Here is a 7500-nt window from a genome sequence, read left to right as displayed (position 1 = left end):
GTTTCAGTCTTTTGACTGTGGCCATGCTGGAGCACCGCCTTTTAGTCGAGCAAATCGACCCCAGGACTTATTCTTTAGAAGCCTAGTACTTATTCTATCGATCTGTTTTGCCGAACCGCTAAGTTACGGGGACATAAACACACCAGCATCGGTTGTCAAGCGATGTTGGGGGGACAAACACACACATACAAACATACACACACACATACATATATATATATATATATATATATATATATATATATATATACATATATACGACGGGCTTCTTTCAGTTTCCGTCTACCAAATCCACTCACAAGGCTTTGGTCGGCCCGAGGCTATAGTAGAAGACACTTGCCCAAGATGCCGCGCAGTGGGACTGAACCCGGGACCATGTGGTTGGTAAGCTAGCTACTTACCACACAGCCATTCCTACGCCTATATATATATATATGTATGTATAAATGTATGGATGGACGGAAGGATGCATGTATGCGTGTGCATCTCTCATCTCCGCTTGATGATCAGATGCTGGTTTGTTTACGTCCCGCTACTTTGCGGTTCAGTAAAGAGAAGGTGATAGTTTAAGTACCAGGAATACAAAAATATGTGCTCGGGTAGATTTGTTGTACTAAGCCCTTCAAGGAAGTACCCCAGCATGATCTGATTCCAGCATGTGAAACAAGTAAAATGTAGAATACAAGAGAGGAAACAAATTAGCAAAAGACATATCTGTCACCTGAAAAACATCCTGATTTGATAGCATATATCATGCGTTCGTTAATTGTATTATATAATCGTGGGTAGACTTCATTTATCGTTTCTTCTGTCTGCATTGCTCAAGACATCCACTTGTAGGTGCATCCATATTTGTTTCAACGAAATATCGACGTTATGACAGCTGGAGAATGAGAAGGGTTGTAAGAGAACTTAGTAGATTGAAGAAATATTAAATGAAGCGTCTTACTCAAGGACAAAATGCACTGACCATCTGGTTCAGGAATTCAGCCAACGACTTTTTGATCATGAGCTTAACATCCAGACCACTAGGCAAGACGTCTTCACACTTTTCTTTTCTTTAACTATTTTGATACTGACTTATCAAATTTCAGATCACTTTAGAATTCGGTCTTTGCAGACAAACCAAGAATTACAATTGCAAATAAGATTTTAATTAGAGATATATTTTACGTTTTTGTTTCGTTAACCCCCCCCCCCCCCCCAAAAAAAAAAAACTACAAATCGGAAACCAATAAGTTTGATCAATTCTAACGTTTGTCGTAATTTTTTTATGATTATGAAATAATAGCTGAATGTGTATGAAGGGAAAAAAATGCTCTGTCGTTAAAACAGTGTTATTGATTGAGGCATAACGTTCATAGTATTATCATTTCATTTCAGCGTAAGTAACCCAGTGGAGTGGAAGAAACGGAGAACTTATTCAGTCGTAAATATACGGACGTTTTAGGGGTGTTTGATGATGAGATCGAATGCAAGGATCATTAACATATGTCTATACATACATGCCTACGTACGTACATACACATATACATACATACATGCATACATATTTTCCGTCAGTTTATCTACAGCTTTTCTTGTTTTTCTATTTCCATTCCTAACGAGTCAATCTGTAGCACTTTCGTTACAAAATTTCTGCCAAAATACACTTTCTTTGTTTCAATTAATTTTATAAATAATGAAAAATTAAGTAAAATAAAACTGGCTTTTCGAACAAGATATATTGATGTTCGTGTGATATATTGATGAAAGGTTTTATTATTTCATATCTCTTTAAAATAGGACGTCTGAAGCATAGAATTAGGGGCGGGCTTTGTGGGGGAGATGGTACCAAAAGACTATATTTCCAATAAGAAACGTCGAATACCATCAGGATAATTCTATTCCAGTAGTTTTCTTCCTTTAATCATTTCATAATGGAAACACATGCAGGTAAGCATACATAACAACGAACATTATTTATACACACACACACACAGACACACACACACACGCACACACACACACACACATACATACAAGCACACATATATATATATATACATGCACACACATAAATACATACGTACATACATAAATACACGCATAATACATACATACATACATACATACATACATACATACATACATACATACATATATACATACATAGAGGCAAGCAGCATCCGCTAAACAACAACAGCAAAAATAAATGCACAAATTAGTGCTAAAACGCGAAGAGAACGTTCAACGTGTCAGCAGTGATCTCCTCGGGATGTATTCTCTTCCGCATGATCTTTCATACATTTTCAACGTATCCTCGGGATGCATTGTCTTCCGCATGATCTTCCATACAAATTCAAAACAGCCAGATTAAAATGATAAAAAAAAGTTTGGATGTGACACTCTCTGCATACCAAAAAGAGACTATGCATGATTGTTTTTACGAAGATTTGAAGAAGACAGTAATATCAATATGATACGCAGACTCTCTTGAACTTATAACCGATACATGATATCACACTCCCAAACCTAAGCATTTGAAATCCAAGAAGGGGAGATGGCCCCGAAATAACTAGCAAGCAAAAGAGCCAGTGAAGCACATGGAGCCCCAAGATGCAACCGAAAATATAGAGTGTGTCATATTTCTGTAACAGACATCAAACACGTGTGATTAGCACCTGCCCAAAAACCTCATCAAGGTACTACCAGCCAACGCGACACGGCGTTGTCGCACAAAGCAAAATAGAATGTCGCTAGAAAAACAGACTGTTCTGGAGCATATAGAGAGAACCCTCCTGTTATTGCATACATACAGAAACATCAACACAAGGAATACTGGTGGAACCTTCATATCAAAACAAGTTTAAACATAACAGGCCGGATATTGTTGTTTGGGAGAGACAAGAAAATGTATATGCATGTATATGTATATACATAAGAAAATGTATATACAAGAAAATGTATATGCATGCATATGGTATATACATTTTCTTGTCTCTCTCAAACATAGAAGATAGATGCTATGCGGATGTGATCAAAGAGACATAAGATAACTATGGATAGCCGATTCTAAACATCCGGCTTCTCTGTCCAGATTATAAATTCACATTTATACCAATACTAATCGGTATTCTTGGTTTTATAAGCAAAGGACAAAATTACAATCTGGATAAGCTAGGTTTTTCAGAAAAAGAAATCAACCAGCTAATTCGAACAGTAAAAATACAATCTGTAAGTGGAACAGTAAAATATATAAGACTTTTCTCAAGTTTTAGATGTGGGTTTGTTTTTGATATCTACATTCCAGCGACAGAAATTTGTATACGCGTTAGAAACCTCTTTAGAGGAAGATTACAAATATTTAAAATAGAAGAGAACATGCATATATTAGTATATACATACATCATGCATACATGCATATATATATATATATATATATATATATATATATATATATATATATATACACACTCGCATAAACAGACACACGCATACATATGTATACACACACACATAACTAGGTGTATCTGCCTTTAATTCTTCCTCTTTGCCTCTCTTTCTCTCTCTCCTTTTCCCACCTCTCCCCCTCTCTCTCCCTCTCTCTCTCTCTCTCTCTCTCTCAGTCACTCTATCTCGATTTTAACTACAATGTGCTCTAAGAAGTTTTATCGGGGACCACATTCTCCATCTCAGTTTTGTCCAAGATTGGAAAAGGATTCATATAGGGCTTACCACTGTCATCTCATTTAAAAAAAAAAAAAAAAAGCAAAACATTAAAATGATATGGTACTTCTAAGGTAGGATCGATTTTCAGTACAGGCGGCAGCGGGGATATAGAAGAGACTCTGGAAAAGTAATTCCAAAGGAAACCTTTCAATTTCCGCAGCCTATCAAATGAAAGGTGTCGACTGGCACATCTGACCTTTGCAACTAACAAGTTTAATTTAACTCAGCTGACTAGTGAATTGCAATTGAGAGGCGTCAGCTGTCGCAGCCATCTTCACTAGTCAATATTATGTAATTAAAATCTCTTTAGATATTTTCGATTTTTATATTACACATAGGCGACCAACTGACTGAGTTGTTAGAGCATGTGATAGATTGCTGTGTGGTAATCAGTCCGGTTCTTTTAGCTCTGAGTTCGAATCCCGCTAAGATCAATTTTGTCTTTCATGCTATCGAAGTCGATAACTAAAGTATTAGTTCTCTTCTGGAGTCGATTATTCTCTTTCTTTCATTCTTCATCATACATTCTGTCTCCTGGAAGAAATCGGCTGCAGTCAGATCGAAAGAAGGAAAAACTTCACTGGAGAGGAGACCCGTTCAGTCGCGAATGACTATAGGACTGCACCTAGAAAGTTCCCCTTCAAGGCACAAGTCTGAGTGAAGTTGTTTGTCGAAGACCAGCAGTCACCCACGAGTATCAGTCTTGCCTCTCCACTACGTTACGGAAACATGAACAAACCAACACTTGCTTGCCAAAGACGAACACACACGCATAAGCGCGCGCACACACACACACACACACACACACACACACACACACACACACACGTACACACACATGCACACACACACACACACACACCATACACGCGTGTATGTATGTATATATATATATATATATATATATATATAGAGAGAGAGAGAGAGAGAGAGAGAGAGAAATAGAGAGAGAGAGAGAGAGAGAGAGAGACATATACGACGGTCTTCTTTGCAGCCACCAGAAATTAGTCGGCCTGAGTCTACAGAAGAAAACACTTGCCCTGTGTACTGGGCAGCTGGATTGGACTCGAAACCATGAGCCTGCAAAGGGAGCTTCTTAACCACATAGCTATGCTTGCATGTTGACGTTTATAGCAGAGTTGAAAAAAATGCTTGGCTCAGAAGAATGCTGACTCAAATAGGTACAAAACATACATAACATTCTATCTGTAACTCATGGCTTGAAATCGCACGTCAATAGCCAACTATGCGTGATCGATTTTTACATCGAACATTCAATCTTCTTTCTAAATCAGTTTCAACACCAGAAATTCTTTGGCACATTTATCAGGAACTTAAACAGATTTCATTCTAAATCCAAATTCTCTTAACTTAGTTCAAGGACATATCGGTAGGATTTATATCCGTGGACTGTCAAATACTCCAAAATTTCACTACCCGCAACAAAAATTTATGAGAGTTTCTCAAGCATTGCAACGTTTTTACATTGTCCTCTGTCTTCCAGATTTCTATTTTGCTCATAAATGCCTTCAACAAACTAATGAATTTCATGCTGTTATATGCTTTTATTCCATCTAAACATAAAGTTTATCCAGTTGCTGAATAATATCTACCAAAAGGTAAAATTTATTTTCAGCTCATCCCCAAACTCAAATCCATTCAGTTACATATCTTCTCGAAAGTCACAAAACATTTGTGCAAAGGATGACCTGATTTCAGGCAAAAGATGATTTGTACTCTTGTCAATACGTAACAGCATAAAAAGCCGCAAGTTGAGAGCTTCTCTTTTAAAGAAATCCAGAATTTGAATTGTTTTATTTAAAAAAAACCCCCTTTTTGCGTGGTGCTGGATGTGTTTCTGTGACCAGTAACTGATGACAGGTTTTTAGAGCTTGATTTTTATTATGTGCGGTTTAAATCTGAATTTTGTCCCCAATACTATCTGCACAGCGACTACACTTTATCTCACGAAATGTTTTCTGATTCCTTGGAAGGTGAATGCTTTGCCAAAATATCTGAGATATTTCTCTATACACAACAAAAGAGAAACCTTCCTTTAAATGAAACTGAGGAGCATATATGTTGCAAATACCAGAAACTTGTAGCACAATAGCACATTTATCAATTCGTGAATGCTGCAGATTTGATCATCTGCACAATTTGATTCTTGTTTTCAATGACCAAGTCCTTGATCGTTCTTTGAACTGGTTAAAAGTGACATTACTGCAAATTTCTTTTCTCTAATCCAGTTGCCAACGCATTTTCCACATTTTGAGAGTACAAGGTTTGATAAAAACTTTACCGATTCCATGTGATATTTTTTTTCTTTTCTGATTTGTTATCGGTATATGATGAAGTACCACGTTATGTGAAGATTCAAAACATTTTGATTTATTTCTCTGAATGAACATACTAAATCCAGTTTCATGTATAAAGCATTCTCATAATGTTAAAAGGTACCCTAGTTCTTGTGTTGAAAGCAAATATACTGAAACTAAAATGAATAAGCAAATGATTATAAATGGAATATTTCCATTTATGAATATCCATTTATGAATATCTTTGATAATTATAAATGAAAATATAATGTGAAATATTTATTGATATTTTAAATCTAATTTATATTATTCAATAACGAAATGCAGTTGTATATGATATACATAATCCACAACAGTTATAGTATTAGACTTTGTAATATAGTGGGCACATTGAGGCAATATCCATTAATTATACTAAGGAGCTCGAAAGGGGTCCATGCGCAATGATCGAAGCAACTAAACGACAATTTTTGATCCTTTAAATTAACCTTAACTGTACACATTCATTCCTTAGAATACAATAATAATCATTCTGTAGATACAACGCACAACTTCGCACCGAAGACTCTTAAATAGTTTCTGGATCTCACGTAATTACATAAATCTTAATCTTTCATGAAGATCCAACCTAAATAGTTTTCCACATTATCTGTAAACAACCCTGCACTCCAAATCCTATATCCACAGAGATGCACCGACGCCTGTAATAAATATTAAAATGATAAAATGTTAACCGGTTTGGTGAGCAAGTGAAATTTTAACCATCGAAATATGCATGAAATGTCTGATTCTTTATCATAATATTGGCAACATTTACAAAATTCGGCGATATTGTATTTTAGCGTACCAAATTAATTACAGAATACTTTTGGTCTTTTAATAAGTATCTAAAGAAGAATTTGGATATTTTTTTCAATATAAAATACTTATTGATTTCATTTGATTTCTTTTAAAAATAAGAACGTGTATTCTCAAGAATCGATTGTTAATGTCTGCATTATAGCAATGAATATATTTAAGATTAAATTGTAAAATAATCTTTACCAATAATTGCTTATCAACGGACATTAAGACAAAGTAGCTCCATATTATAAAAAGTGAAAAATGAGTATATTTTTAATTTAACAACAGAAAATCAATAAAATAAAGGGAAGAACATATTGTTCACGTAGAAGACTTAGAATGTTTCCAAATGTTCATATCTGTCATTGCAATACCGCCATTTAAACTCTTTGACGTAACTAGCAAACAGCTCTTCTAATGAGACATCTATGTGCTTCAATTTTTTATCATATGAAAGAAGGGTGATATTTAATGATAACGAAAATACAACAAAGATGTGGTCTATAATGGTTTCTTATTCTAGCAGTTTTAAGAGGAGGGATTACATGATACTCTGAACCCAAGAACTTGACTAGTACTTAATTTTTGGGACCCCGGTAAGGTGAGAGGCAAAGCTAACCTTGGCGAG

General features: G+C 35.5%; 1 long non-coding RNA gene across 1 annotated transcript in view; it reads left to right on the top strand.

The window, feature by feature from the left end:
* LOC149135436 (uncharacterized) overlaps nt 1–7500 on the top strand; it is a 151184-nt gene that overhangs the window by 108934 nt on the left and 34750 nt on the right. The gene's annotated exons all lie outside the window — the stretch shown is intronic.

This window comes from Octopus bimaculoides, chromosome 5 (assembly GCF_046866305.1).
Source record: "Octopus bimaculoides isolate indiv1 chromosome 5, ASM4686630v1, whole genome shotgun sequence".
In the NCBI taxonomy this organism is placed as follows: Eukaryota; Metazoa; Mollusca; class Cephalopoda; order Octopoda; family Octopodidae; genus Octopus; species Octopus bimaculoides.
The sequence above is the reverse complement of the archived record's forward strand: the minus strand, read 5'-3'. Positions and strand labels throughout refer to the sequence as shown.